General features: G+C 35.7%; 1 protein-coding gene across 3 annotated transcripts in view; it reads left to right on the plus strand.

The window, feature by feature from the left end:
* Nucleotides 1–16,203, plus strand: part of Zfhx4 (zinc finger homeobox 4) — a 201,244-nt gene that overhangs the window by 5,992 nt on the left and 179,049 nt on the right. The gene's annotated exons all lie outside the window — the stretch shown is intronic.

The following is a 16,203-nucleotide window of genomic DNA, read 5'->3' on the forward strand; positions in this document are numbered from 1 at the left end:
GGATTTTGGGGGGTTTTGTTTTGCAGTTTTCCCCCTCACTAAAATCATTCTAAGGGTTAAAGACTTGGCCATGGTTCAAACTGAGAAGTGCCCAGGGAAAGTGCATGTGAATATGTACAAGTTTCATGTAATTAGTGCTTAATTATATTAACATATGCAAATTGTCAACTTAGGAGCTTGTTGAGCTGGCAAAGATCAGCTAGGCACAATTGTTATATTGTTCTGAAACAATAATGGATTTCAAGTTGGATTGTGGAAACACATAACTAGCTATCTAATTTAACTCATACCATGGTGAAATTTCATTAGTCTCCATGGAGACTGGCTTAATTGTGCTGATTAATGTTCTGGACTTTAGAATGTCCTAAAAAGAAATCTTTGTTTGCCTAATCCACCTTACAATGATACTTGTTTGTACATGTTTCCCTTGTGTGGGAATTTGCATATGCAAATAAATAGTTTCTCTGCCCCATTTGTCATGGGTGTTCATTACCCATTATTACTGATCTGTTACTGAGTCTCCCAAGACTGGATAGTGTCAACCAGTCCAGCTACATTCTTTCATAATTTGTTTCTGATTAATAGACTAGAGTGAGTCTTATTCTCTTTGGGCATCTGCAAGGCAAGGTCAGTTCTTTTTCCTAAAAGCAAAAACAAAAACAAAGAGTTTCTGCAGTAACTGAAGGACTTTTCTTCTGCTTTGCCTTCTCCTTTTCCCACCCATTGGCTAACAGAATGATATTTAAAATAATGTGGTTTTGTTCAAAGAATGCCTCCACTGATAACTACTAGTTTCCTAAAGCAAAAAGACAGGCAAAGAAAGCATATTCTGTTATTTGAATATTAATCCTGTTTTTGACAGGAAGGTAAACTGATATAATTGCTTTTCAGTTGAAGGCATGGGGGTTTATACAAGTGTGAAGACATCGGAAAAGGATTAGCATTTTTTTTGCATAATGAAAAGCTCTTTTGAATAGAGATCCAAATGGTTGACTGAATGAAAGGGAGATGAAAGGAAGATGAAAATGCAGACTTCTCCTTCTTTATTTCTGTGTCCTGCTCTCTATAAAGTTATGTTTTCCAAGACAGGAGCAAACGAGCAGTGGCTCAGATTTCAGCAACTTTCCAAAGTCTGCAGAGTTTTACGAGGAAGATATGGATAAAGATAGTACAAGCAGGTAGATGATCACCAGAAGCTTGATGTAGGCGGCCTCAAGCAGCATGCCAGCCGAGAGAGCCAGGTACTGACTACTGAGTGTCAAGAATCCCCAGCACTTGCCTGCAAAAACAGTTATTTTAAGAGGAGCCAGTAATATGGCATGGATATTCAGTTCACTCAATTATTGACCTTATATTGTACTCTCCCCCCCCCCCATTGATCAGAAATAACTACCTCAATTGACAGAACACTTCATTAGAGGTAAAGACGTATATTCTGACTTTTGGTAATGTTAAGTGTTTTAAATGGCCTATCATCTTTTGTAAATAGGAAGAGACAGCAGATGAAAATGCAAAGTTGTTTTCTTAGGCTTTAATTCATAAAGCTTGGAATGCAATTGTCTGATTAGTTTGTATGTGTATTTTATAGATTTTAAGTAGGCCTTTTGAAAAATGTCTAGAATCTGTATGCTCACTTGAAAGTTTGCAGTTGAGTCCTTCCTTGTCACTAGTTACAGCTATAATTGGTTGTCAGTTGATAATGTAAACATGTCTCTTGATGAAGTTTCTTCACCCATAATTAGTGCAATGAAAATACTTGGTGCTGAGACTCCTTGGAAGATGAGAGCTGGATCTTTTGCATATATGTAAATCATTGCCAGTATAATCATTATGTGCATGCATGCTATATCACTGTATATATTTTACAGACGCTCATTCTAATTTGGGGTCACCACAAATGGTCCAAATAAGGCTGCCCCAGAGCATAGCTGAAGGATTCCACCAGATATCATCCTAGCCATTTTGTGGCTAGCCAGCAAAATGTCCATTTGTCTCATAGTTTTTAGGTTCAGTTGCTGGGGCTCTGTTACAAAGGTTATATGGAAACCTGAGAAATGACAAGTGTTCTACAAATGCAAGTGTGCAGTTTGCCTTTTGAGTACAGTGAATTGTAAAGGAAAAGTGTTTGATCTTTGTTATAAAGTCACCCAACTTCTTTACAGGAGTCTTTTTAAAAATTTGTCAAGAAATTCTGGGTTGTTTCAGAAACTTTGATGACTAACTTTATAATATGCTTGGAAAACAAAGTCTTAAAAGAACAAAAAAGAAATACACATGGAGGTTATTTTTTTACACGAATAAGGGCTCATTAAAGTATTTCCATAAGAAAAATGTGTTAATTTAAAAAATAAATTCATTTATATTTTAAGACATTGTTAAGCAGGCACCATGTGTTGTAACTGGCAGCATTCCAGCCACCGTGGATGGGGATCTCACATGGGTTAACAGTAACGTATGTGATGTCTGCAGTCTTAAGAAATGGGCAAAAGCCTAAAGTACTCTTAAGATTGCAAGAATCAGACAGAGCAGAATATATGTTTGTATGTGAACAGATGGACACATTTGAGAACTGGAAGTGCACAATTTCTCTTGGCACTTATTTTACTTATCCCTGGCAACATAACCAAGATCTTAGTTCACTCCTGGTCTTTAATGGCTAAGACAAAATGGACTTTTAATGAGGACTCAGTTGCGTTGTTTTTTTTTGCATGAGGATTGTGCTCCTTGCGATCTTGTTGGAGTTGATATTGTGTTAATTCCCTCATTTCAGAGGTTCACAAGCTGCCTTGGAAATATGATATGGTTTCCCATTTGACATACAATCCTCAGGTCAGGAATGGCTGCTTTCCACTCCCCTACCCAACGGGTTTTGAGTGAAATGAAATACTTGCCACTGAGGAATTTTTGGTTGTATGTAAGACATGTAAAAATAGCTTTGACACTAAAGTCAGGTTTGGCAAGAGGCGTCACTAATATAATTATCCACTTCAACTTTTTACTGATTTAAAAAAATACACAAATATTAAGATTTGTAGTTAGTGCATATGTCATATAATGCCCTAGTGGTCCAAGCAAGTTTGGATAGTCAGACAGGAGGCTGGGATACTAGCATGTTTATGTGTGGAGAACATGATGCTTATGTCTGCTGCTTGGTTATCTAGGAGACAAGGTCATATTCAGATGATGGTAACTGGGTGGCATATATTCTAGCACAAGCCCTAAAAACAAGGTTTATGGGCCCCATTTTGTTCTTGCTTCAAACCCAGAAAACTTGGTACGAATATTTACTAAACCAGGGAAAATTGACTTTTGGGTTAAAAATTGACTTTTTTGGTCAATTCACATTTTTAACTGTCCATAAAGTTGTATTCACTTTAAAGAAGAAAGGAAACTCATAGCTATAATAGCATTAATGAACCAAAACATACACTCTGTTGTGTGCAATCTGTTCGTATTTTTAAAATATAGACCAAATAAAATTTTGAACAGGAAGATTTTGGAGAATCTTAAAATTTGGCTATTCAGAAGAATAACCCAAAGAAGTCCAAATATTAATAGATTCATCTTTCCTCATAGAATACCTTCATTAAACCTGTATTATTTCTCTAAATTTCAATTTGTAGCACTTAAAAAAAATCACATAAATTTAGGAATGATATAATTCATACTTAAGATTTCTGAGTCCATTAAATGACAGAGGGGTTTTTTGTTTGTTTTGCTTTAGTAAATATATTTGTGCTCAATCTTTGATCACATGCCCACTCAGAGTGCAAGCAGGCACACACATGAAAACACACACACACACACACACACACACACACACACCTGTCCTATACCTAAATGATTTGCTTTGCTCCCTAGATACTGTGAAATTTTCCTGCCACAAGCTAAATTTCCTTTATTTTCCAAGAAGATGAAAATGAGCTCTGTAGAAAAAAGCAAGTTAGTTATTGAGACCTCTAAGAACACTAAAGACGCTAGAGTCATGAAACAGCCTTCCGTCCATTCAGTTCTGCTAGATCCTTTGGAAAATTGGAACTGAATCCAGAAGTTCCCTACAGGGCCAGTATACTAGGAAAATGTGTTGAGAAGAGCTGGATTTCAGCATTCATGGGTGTGTACTCACTCTTGTATCCTCAGGAAAGGGATTGTGTTATTAATGAAAATCAAGGGTGTGGGTATTACAAAGGGAAGCAAAGAAAAATCTGTAAGCAGAGTCCAATAGGGATATCTTCTCTGAGAAAAATGTACTTTCTGCTTCAGAAGGGGGCTAATCAGAATTTGGGAAGCTTCCCAGCTCGGTAATTCTTACGTATACTTCTGCATTATATAACAGGTTAGTCTAGGTGCTCTAAATGGCCAAAAAGAGTCTATGATTCATAAAAATACTGATGACCTCAGTGACTTAAAATGCATTTTAAATAATCATGAACACGATGTGAACAAGCAGGAACTTTCCTTTCTGTGTGAGTAAGTTAGATGAGAACAAGGCTGTGAAGTTTTCAAGATAGCATAGTGTACAGAAAGAACATATATAATTCAAGCCAGCCCACCCTTTTGTTCTGTTTACTTTGGGCTCCTTGTCCTTTTAAGTAAGTTTGTTTACTTCCACTTAAATTTTACAGGAGAGTCTACTTAATATCTTAGCAACATAATGACTGGTACAGATCTTGTCAGTTATAAGCTACCTGGATTAATTTAGTCTGTGACCATGTCTAAGTGTTTAAGTCTTTGGAAGCTTTGTTTTCCTATTCTGTGTGTCCAGGTTTGCTCAATATAAGGTTTGTGAACTATAAAATATGTCAGTTTGAAATGACACTATATGTGGTCACAGAGGCTCTTGATTGAATATAACATTAAGATGGTAAGTGTTTGATGAAGTATATCTACAAGAATGTGTGTAGAGCAAACTATTGCTGTGATGAGATAGGATGAGGCGGCAGGTTCCTTAGCAGGTCTCTGGATGGTGTCTAGCTTGGCAGGTGGTTCCCACTCCACCATTGCCATTGGTTCAGCTATGAGAGCTCCTAGATAGTTAATGCATTTCTGTGTTTTCACTTCTCTATGAAGCAAATTAGGGCTGAAGCAGTTTTTAAATAATTCAGACCTTGGTCAATTCACATGAATTTTAGGGACCTGGTGATCCATTAAGTACAATAATAGAAGAGACCACAATGCTTGCTTCAGTCTTTCAGTGAACTCAATCTGCTTGAGAGTCTGTAAATTAGAGTGCTTCCAAAACTGTCTTACATGCCAGGGAAACACTTTTCTATATATTTGTTATTACGAGATTTTGATATGTCATGAAATGAATATAAGTCATACTATTCCATGATGTCCTATTAACAAAAATTCCTATAAGCCTGGAGGAAAAAAAATCCAGCTTCATGTATAAATATATGTAAATGTCTACAGAATCATTAAGTCATCTTTGGCAACATTTTGGATAAGTTATTAGCATCCACTTAGATTAATTCTTAGGGCAAATCACAGAATTTTGCATTTTTTTTACAATAATGCATTATTTAATGGAGGATTATCCAGTTTCAAATATGACAGTTGGCCTGAAAGTTAGTAAATACATAAATACAATATCTTGGACCATCTATAAACTGAAATCTATTTTTGATACAATTTTTAAAATAATTTAACTCATAATAATCTTGTACTTTGATATACATTTATAAAAAAAATTATTGTTTGTATTTTATAGAAACATAAGTAGCCTTGGATTGTATGTGCTTGAGAGATATTCAAATAAATTGCAGTCTTTATGGAGGCAGTGGTCATATCCATTTAACTACTGTATCCACATTGATGGGGAGATTATTAGCAATTTCTTGGTGCCCAAGCTTCTGAGTGACTTATTAATGTTTCTTAAAAGTGCACAGAAATCTTCAGTTTATTATACTAACAGATTCTGCTATGTGTCTCACCAAGGTGCTGAAAAATGTGCACAAATTCAAATTGGTTGTTTCTTTTCTGGAAAATTCCTTAGAGAAAACTTTCAGAGCAATATAAATGAGTTTTTGTTTTAGATGTTAAGATTGCTGTCATCAGAAGGGCACAATTCCCCTTTCAATTGAGAAGGAAACTGGAGCCCATAGAAATTCCTGAGAAAGAGCACATAATTCGGAGTAGATAGGTGATCCAGGGTGTGTGTGTGTGTGTGTGTGTGTGTGTGTGTATGTGTGTGGGGTATAAGAATATGATCCCTGCAATGCATTTTCACATTGAGTAGTTTAGCACTCTTCTGTCTAAAACTTCTGTGTTCTGAATATGAGAATCATTTGCCTCTCTCTCTCTCTCTCTCTCTCTCTCTCTCTCTCTCTCTCTCTCTCTCTCTCTCTGTGTGTGTGTGTGTGTGTGTGCGTGTGTGTGTGTGTGGTTTCTAGTTTAAAATGGTTGGTTGGTTGGCTGGTTGGTTGCTTGGTTGGTTGGTTAAATGGTTTGATCTGCACACTACAAAACATTGGTTTGAAGGGATCCCAGTCTTATCTCTTTTGATAGTTCTTAATGAACTGGGATGTGTTTATAAAGCCAGACAAGTAGAGATACGACCCAAATAGTCTAAAAGGTAAACATTTGTAAGAAAATGAAGTGGGACATTTCCTTCTTTAAAAGAAGCAAGGAGCAAATTCATTAGAATTCTTTCTAATTTTCTAGAAGTGGTTTTGTCACAGAAAAATGTTCAAGTATTCACTGTCAACAAAGAAATCATGGATAGCACTTAAAGTGTCTCACTTCTAACTTATTCATAAAGCTCACATGAGCATTTGGCTTTGTTCTTGTTCTAAGCAGGGGACAAATGCCAATAAGAACAAGAATAAGAGTTCCTTGCATGGTCCAAGAGAGATCTTCACTTTACCTCAAAGTCCAACCTACTTTCTTATAATATGTTAGTGAAGCATTGCATAAGATTGGCTGTGTGTTCTCAGAGGATTTGAGAAAAGAAGTTAGAATAAGAACCTACTGTATGTACTTATAGTGTACGCATCAAGAACTTGCACCTGGATCTTACTCAGCCTGTAGCTAGAGGGGTGGAAGTGGTTATGTTAAATCAAAGGTTTGACATTCAATTAGCCTAAAGAGTTTCACATTGAATAATTGGAAAATGATTAAAAAATTCTAATAGAAAAATATGACAATGTCATAATAAAACTGGTTTTGATAGTCCTTCCCCCTACTGAAGTAAACAGAGAATTCATACCAGAAAGAGAGTAGGAGTAAACTGGGATCAGCATGGAGTAGGCCTGAAGAACAGGGCTTCCCTAACCACTGATTAGCCATACTTCTTTGAGGAACTTCATTTCTATTACTTCATAAATGATGCTCTACTCCAGATGCTCATCTTGAGAGTATAGAAAAGACATTTAAAAGACAGTCACCTGTCTCTTGTGCACTGGCCAGAGATTTAGTGGTGACTTACAGTATACTCTAGAGTTTCCCGACTTCAAATCCAGTCCACACTCACTTCTCTTTTCTCCTTGAATGGAGTTGGTTTCTTATTATGCACGAGCACATATTTACACACACACACACACACACTCTTTCTCCAAACTTTCACAATACATTGCAGGAACCTAGAAGAGCCATATTAAGGATGGTGATGAGAGTTAATGATGTATCTGTAGATAAAGCTGTGCCGTCACATCAGAGGCATCAGCTTGTTTGTCATGACTGGAGTGAAGATGTCAAGACCAATGAGTGTACGAGCACAGAAGGAACAAAAGGGCTTTGCAGAGACACATTTTTGTACTGGGAGCCAGCAATGGCTTAGATTTAGCTCCAGGGAAAGGTTTGGATTAGACAACACTATGTACAAATCCTTAGGATAACAGAATGAGTTGGCGAAATGGGGGAGGAAACATAATAATGGACACAGTTCTCAATATGCATTTTAGACTGCAGCTGGGAAACTATGGAATTTCCAAGGTATATGTTGTGTGGGGGATTAATGATTTAAGCCAAACTGAAGCTACAGGCTTGAGATAGTATTAATTGTAAAATTTGCTTGTTATATGCTAAACATGTGTACATATACTGAACATGAATATATATGCCCGATATCTGGACAAAAATTTAGCTGCATTAAAAAAGTTTCAATTTTTGCTTCTTTATAAAACCTATGTAGAGAAACAATATTTGCATCCACAGAGGTAACATTCAGGTTTGAAATGCTTTTCACATAACAGTGAACGTTAGTACTTAATTTCAATAACAATTCTGGCAATGGCGTACTTGTTACATTGTTGAACTTACACACAAAACCAAGATGCTAAACTCTCTTTATACAGACTTCATTCTGAAACATTAATTGGAAAGTAACAGATTTCCTTTCCCTACCTGAGTTCTTATCTTTGATAGGCCAATATTAGCAGGTTTATTCCATTTTGGATCCACCTAACTGTTCTCTTTCAGTTAATGTATCTAGACAACCCCTTCTTGTTTCATTCTATTGATTTACAGTGCTAAAGTGAAATAATCGGATACCTGTTTCCTGCCCTTCGACTATTTGTCTTCACGGAGGCTGATTACCTTCTCTTCTGGCTCTTTAGCTGTTTTAAATGTATAATTATCATTGCATGTCATTTGATAGCCTCACTAATTGCTGCCAACTATTGTCTGTTTGCACTTAATGCTGAAACCTGATCAACATTCTGCTTTGGTTGATGTTTAATGGTAAACTTTAATTAACTCTTATTGCATTGAAGAAGAGTTCAGGCTTGGTGCTAACTAATCATTTACCTTCATTATGTCCTGACAGCTTCACTTGTCCTTAGTCCTAATAGATACACCAGTCAGTAAATAAACCTGCAAACCTTATGTCTTGTAGTTGTGCCATGCTAATACTTTTCTACTAAAAGTATAAAGTAATTGGGGCCAGAAAAGTATTTAGTTAGTTTTATATCTCTAGTTCTTCGGACACTAATCTTAAATTGCTTCTTTTTATGTGGGACAATTTTATTTTAATAGAAACTATAGATTTGAGATAACATTATTTCTGCAACATGGTCCTGGGAACATGCATCTTTTGAATCAATATCATTAAGCTTGTCTCCTGTTGGAATTCTTGTAATTATTTTTCCTGAAATACTTTTCCTGTAATGATATTGAAGTTAAAGTAATCAGGTTACCAGCAGATCATGTAAAATTCAACTCAAAATTGCTGGTTGCTTGATTTTAATTTGTCTGACATCAAGTTTGTTTGAAAAGGGATAATATGTGGGTAAACGAAGGAGCTTATAATTATGGTTGACATTTGTTTGTTTATAATGAAATCTAATTAAATTTCATAGATTTAAAACACAAAAGTTAATTACTGAATTGCTCACTTCACTGATGGGCATCAGTCAAATTAACTTTTAGGGGAAAGAAAGAGGGAGAGATGGAGAAAGCGATTGAGATCACAGACAAAAGAGTCTTCCTAATAGAAATAAACTAACCAACTATTCCTAGTGATCAAACATAAATTTGCCAAGTTCTCATCCGGAAGAACACTGAGCATTCCATTTATGTTTCCTATTATGTTAGTCTGAATATTTTTTTTAATATAAAGTAATTTAAAATATTTACATGGCATATAAAAACAGATACATTTGGTAAACTCTAAGAATAGTATATAGAGCCACTTGGTAGTGATTTAAAAAATTAGACATGTGACTTTCTTTGTTCAAACTATGTGAAATCATGTAAAAACATTAAAGTCATAGCTTAGGGAATAGGAATGGTTACTGGAGTACTTGACTTGTGATTAGTTTTAGAAAAGTAATTATAGTAGGTGTAGCCTGTAAGAAATGACTTTCTAATATATTTAACACTAATGTAGTTATTGTTATGTTGATGGGAAAAGTGGAACATAAATAGTCATAAAATTATTTTACCCTTTAAATACTCAATTGTTAGTACCTCTGTGTTTTCTTTATGTGACTGGATAAAGAAGGTCACAGACCTTGCCTTGGAACATATTCTTACCATACTGTGTTTGTGATCACACATGTGAAAGGAAGAGAATCACAGACATGCATTAGAACATATTGTAATCTTACCATGAGTGATAATGTGTGTGATGATTGTAGCTAAGGCAGTAAATCTCTTGATACCAAATGTTTCGTATTCAAAAATACATTACATGTGTCAATTAGGATTAACTTTAAATATTCCTGTGATTATTAGCATTGGTACCATCTAGATATTCAGATTGTTTAAATGAGAGTTGTTAGTCAATCACATTTTAAAGTTGGACAATATAGGTACAGGAAAGACATGCCAACTTTGATTTTTACATTTCCAAGACATGATTGAAGAGTACATGTTTCCCCCAAGAAGCTGAAAGGATTGCATGTTATAGCTTCATACTTAAGTGTTATGCACTTGAACTTTCAAATATGATAGGAGCATCCAGAAGGGACCGGAAAAGGAAGACTTATTGGTCCTTATGATGCCTTGAATTTTAAAGTGATTTACAAAATCTTGAAGAACTTCCAGGGAATATATTTGAATATATTTTAATGCATGCCCCCGCTGAGTTTTAGACTTACTTATTATCTGGGGAAGAGATATCCAGAAGATCATATGAGGCTAACCTTACTTTGTGACAAGAACGAAAGAGGATGGTGATGGACACATAAGTATGATTGGGTCACTGCCATCATTTGATACTTTTATTCTCTTTAGATGATGAAAAAAGTCTAGTCTGAATATTGGCAAACAACAGCTTTCTAGTAATATTTTAGCTGTAATACTTACCCTGTGATGAAGCAATCACATAGAGACTGAGTGTAGCTGGAATAGTAACAAAGCAGTATCAACGAGAAAAACAGAAAAAGGCACAGAACATAACTGCAGTCTTTGTCCTTGCCTCACACCAGTGCAAACTATTCATTTTCATTTAGAATGAATAAGAAAATTAGAAATCAACTCAATTGGTAGAAATTACCCAGTTTGTTTCCAGAGGTAACTAGTGTTGGATCCATCTTGCCTACTGATTATGAAATTTTCCTGAAGCAAACAAATAAAATGAGTCATATAATAGCATAATTTGGTTAAAGAGAGACTATTGATTCCTCTGTAAGCAAAGTAACTGGAGTTTGATTAAAGTTGTAAAGAAAACAGAGTAAAATTCCCATTTCTCACAAGTAATCTAATTAAGAACTGTTGGACTTAGTGGAAAAGTATGCCTCTCCTCATTAGCTCCACAGCACATATGTTTAATGCTATATAATTGTCATATAACTTCCATGTAGATTTAGTGATCTAAGAGAGAAGGAGAAAGGAGACTAGGAAAGAAGGGAAGGGAAAAAATCAAAGATGAAGAAGATGATGCTTCAAGCACGAGGGTACTATTTATAGAGAGGGAAACCAATCTGCCTTGAATCGCTAACTTAGATTTTAATGAGAAAAATGAGAGGGAATCAAGGGGAAAAGACTTAGTTGACTCACATAGACATACTTGCCTTTCTAAACTTTCCCTTCTTAAAAATGTGCTTGTTCTAAATGCTGAATATATTTGGTTACATCCTTCTATTCAAACTTAATTACCTTCTCCCCTTTGTCATGACATGGGTGGAAAGTTTTTGCCGTGTCAGGAGAGGTCGTCACACATTCTTTTGCAGTTCGCTTCATTAATTCCTTCTTGCAGAAGCATTCTCTCTCGTGCTGGGAAGGTAGAAGGGTATAACAGAAGAGCCCTGGAACATCAGCAGGAAGCTCTAAGCTGGTTAATGCAGTATAATTGTCTGGACATAGACTGGTCTTTGTTTGTGTGGTTCACTCCGAATCAGCTGTAATTAACTCCAGAGTGTTTCCAGATTGCCAGCAAAGAAAAATTACAGCTTTTCTGTTTTAAATTGTAAAGCTCACAAACATTAACTATGGAGATTGCCTTTACTTTGATATATTTCTGTCCTGGAAGGAAAAATGAAAGCTAACTTGAATTCCCCATCCCACCTCTAAAAATGTGCTTTTGTTAAGTTCCTTGATTTAGTGTCTGCTGGAACATAATGGCCCTTAATAGTTGAGTTTGAAACCTTTTTACTTAGTATTTTCAATCTTTTGCCGTCCTCATTGATAACATTTTTAATACTGAAAATTATGCACTTTTTCTAAGAGATACGACATGACTGATTAAAATAAACAAGTTGTAGTAAATTCCCTTGAAGGGAAGCATCTTCAAGGCTTGAGGTCAAATGTGTCTTCTGATAGATTTAGGGCTGCCATCCTGGTATGTCACCTGTGTCTTGATATATCAAAATGAGGCTATGAGCAAAGGACTACGTCCTTCCTGTGGTCAGTGAACCACACCCTGTTCAAGTTCCAATACAGTAGTTTGTAATTATGAATTCCAGCACGGATAAAAATGAGGTAGCAGTGTGAACTAATACAGCCCAGCACACAAAAGATCTGTCAGCAACTGATGAAAAAAAAAAAAAAAATCCAGCCAAAAATCTTTCTTCTTTCTTCTGAATTCAACAATAAGGAATTTAAGCCTCAATGTGGCATTAGCAAGCAAAGAAAAGAAGCTCTTGGTGTCTGCATAATACCACTTTGATGGATTTTTTCATCAGTTCTCTGTACGTGGCAACAAATAAACAAGTATAATTACACTTGTGAAGGCCTATTCACTGCTTTGTCAGGATTAGATATATGTGCCGTTTTCACACTGCGCCTCTCTTTTGTCTTTGCCTAACTCACTATGACATATTGATAGAGGATTTGGAATGGGGAAAAGGCCACAGCAGAGACAGTGATGACCTTTTGGAAACTTGATATAATTCAAGAATTTTTATTTATTTTCTTTCTTTCTCTTCTTTTTCTCCTTTCTTTCTTTCTTTCTTTCTTTCTTTCTTTCTTTTTTTGTAAAGTTTTTACGAAATTCACTTATAAGCAGACAACTTTTAACTTATTTCAGATAGAGTAAATAAAGACCCAGAGTTTTAGCAAAGAGCAGAGGGCAGAGGAGAATAAAAACAATGGAGGAGGGAGTGCCCGGTCTCCTTTCCCAGCACTCAGCAGAGTGGCTAACCTAGCATTCTTTCCCCATTATTCTGTCCTCTTGATCAGATCGCGTTCTTTTTTATCATTTCACAAACACTGTCTCACTGGACCATAGAAGAGGGCTGGGGCAGCCTCAATTAAAAAGCAGAGGCAAAACTGGCCTCTGGTTTTGGGTTCTAATGGGACCTCTGAGTGCTGACTACAAAGACATTTTCCTATTGTGCAGAAACACACCCCCCCCTTTATTAGAAGGGCTCCTCTTAGGTGGGTTTGGCATTTAGCAGAGCAGAGTTTAGGCAGCAGTGACTGCAGACGAAAGCAGAGCAGAAGCCAAGAGGGGGGAGAGGGGGTCTTTTCTGCATATTTTCTGCTGCTTCTGAAAAGCGATTTGACAGGATCAAAGTCACTGATCTTGCAAATTCCCGAGAATACCAAAAAATTTGTACACGTACTCTAAGCAGACCAGCAGGTATGTATTGCTCTGAATTTAGCATAAAAGTTAGAACAGGTTTCTCTAAGGAATTTCCTGAAGACTTTTGTAATTTTTTAAAATGGGATATTTGGCAGTAGACACACAAAATTGCTAACGATTAAATAGAAGCCAGCTTTGATGGTGAAACAAATTTTATAGTGAATCAATGTGTTATAAATTCATTTGGAAATGGTTCTGTGGTTGAAGTTAGTCTTCATACTGGTGTTTTTACAAAGCTTAGTACAAGCTTTGTACATGGAGTCCTATCAGTAAAAGAAAAACTTCATTTGGCAATGATGAGAATGAATCACTTGGCATCATATTTTAGTACCATGGAAAATACTAATTTGAGTATCTTTTTAACCACACAGATGAAAGGGTTCCATCAGAATACACTGCCAAACATTACTATGGTTAAAGTCAATAGCTACGTAAAAATATTAAAATTAGGTAATGTGTTGCTATCTATGCCATTTTAGATAGTTTTCTTGTTGGAGGTTTTAGAGTGAAATGTAATTGTAATTGTATAGAAGACTTACATGTTTGACCTGGTTTCTGATGATGTGTGTCTTATTGAGATAAAGTCAGTAGGCACTTTGATGTAAAATTACATAAAAGTTTTGTACAAATTTCTGATATGAATTACTTTAACTTAGTTTCCATAATTTTTACTTCTGCCTCTTTTAATATAAAATGAAAATAATTGAATCTATGCTATGTAGAGAAATACTGAAATGAAATACTTTAGAGCTAGTAAATACTATAGAAATACTGTAGCACTCATGTGTCATCAAGCCCTGATGTTGGACTGTACCTTCCATATAACTTCTGTGAGGTACATTTGATGTACATTCAGAACCTATATAATAATTCTAGCATATGCTTTATTGTGAGGTAAAAACTAGGGTAAGGATAAAATAAAAGTGACAGTAATAATAATTTTATTATCAATATAATAAACTATTATTACTCAGAAATTTGTAAGTCTGATGTATGCTTCATAGATTGTCTTACTCTCTGTAGTACAGACCATCAGTCTCACATTAGATATATGTATAAACTGAGTCTGATCATTGACAGAAAGTATGATCCAGGTTCCTAGAACTTCCTGTTTAATCTATTAATTAAATAGTATCATTGTTTTCACCCCAAATATCTAGCCTCTGCCTCTCTTTCACCTGTATTTCAGGTCAGTTTAGCAATGTATTGTATTTTAGGCCTTTTGTCTGTCTTTCAAATGTATACATTATGCAGAATCAGCACATGCAAAAGTAAACATTAATGTTTGTGGACTAAGAAAATTATTAGCTTTTTATGCTTATTTTGATCAAATTATTTCAGAGATTTTTAAAGCCCCCATGCATTCCATGAAGATAATTAACCTTCAGCTCATTCATGATTAAAATTACACACTTAGCTTGGTGTTGTTTGCCCCATAGGCAATTAGAATATCATTTTAACTGTTTCTGATACCAAAAACGAATTTTGATTTTGTCAACAATCTATGATGATCTTTTGGTATATTATAAATTGATCATTTCCTCTCTGATTTGGCAAACAAAATTAGATTTGGTTAAAGTAAGGGCATTACTGACATGGTCTTAATATTTAACATGACTGTGATCTTCAATGACATCTACCTTTTAAACAAATTTCTTAAAAGTTAAGATTACTAAGTTAAGTTTACTAAGATACACCATAATATTTGTGAAGCCAACCTTTTCTTTTCTTCATAGCTCTTAGACACTGTGAATGCTGTATCAGCATGCAGGGGTGGGTGAATTGTCGGGCAGAGATTCAGAATATCTATAACAGCTGTAATTTGCAATGTAATGTAGAATACCCAGGTTTTTTTTCCCTTTCTTAAACTGTCACAGTATGTAAAAACATGGATTCTTTTAAAATAAGGGTCTGTTAGCCTTGAAGTTATGGGTCCCTTCAATTCTAAAATTTGAGAGACGTTTGCTTACCCGTTTCATAAAAACAAGACAGGGTCTACGTCATAGGTTGAGAATGAACACCAAAGTTTCACATCATTCAGTGGTTGTGTACAGGGATCTGCACTGCAGGGTCTAAGAGAGGCTCAGCTGAAATCAGACTTCACTAATAGAGTCTGGAGTTTGCATATGAGCACACCCATATGCCATGCATGCACACACACATAGAGGAACACACATTTAACTTGTACATGCTTAACTTTCTCTTGGTGTTTTTCCTTTACATTAGAATAGATCAGGGTTTGATTGTGTGACTCTTTTCTGAAACAAATGAAGTATATGACCTAAGTTTTAAAAAATATTGAAGGATTTTCATCTAGAGTGCTTGTATAAGATTCACTAAGCCAGGGGAGATGGTGAGTCACTAAGGATACAACTCACCAGGACTGATACCATCAAATGGTATTTGAAATGGTATTCATTACACATTGCAGTTAAAAACAAAATGAGAGAATGTGGTTGTCCCCTAGGATGATTGGACTGGCTGCAGTAAATATTAATATCTGTTCTGTTGCCCATTTAGGTGCCTGAAGTGTGGGGAAGCATTGCGATTGGTGCTTAGCCAGGGCCAGCCAGGTTCCTGCTGAGACCCTTTTGCACAGGGAAGATTCGGAATAAGCTGATTTACTGGCCAAATGAAAACCAGAGACGTGTCTGGCCTGCCCAGCCTGAGACTTCAGTATTTCTCATATTAAGATTCTTCTATTTGTTAGTTTCTCTCTCATGCCCACCTCCCCT

Source organism: Mus pahari, chromosome 4 (genome assembly GCF_900095145.1).
Source record: "Mus pahari chromosome 4, PAHARI_EIJ_v1.1, whole genome shotgun sequence".
In the NCBI taxonomy this organism is placed as follows: domain Eukaryota; kingdom Metazoa; phylum Chordata; class Mammalia; order Rodentia; family Muridae; genus Mus; species Mus pahari.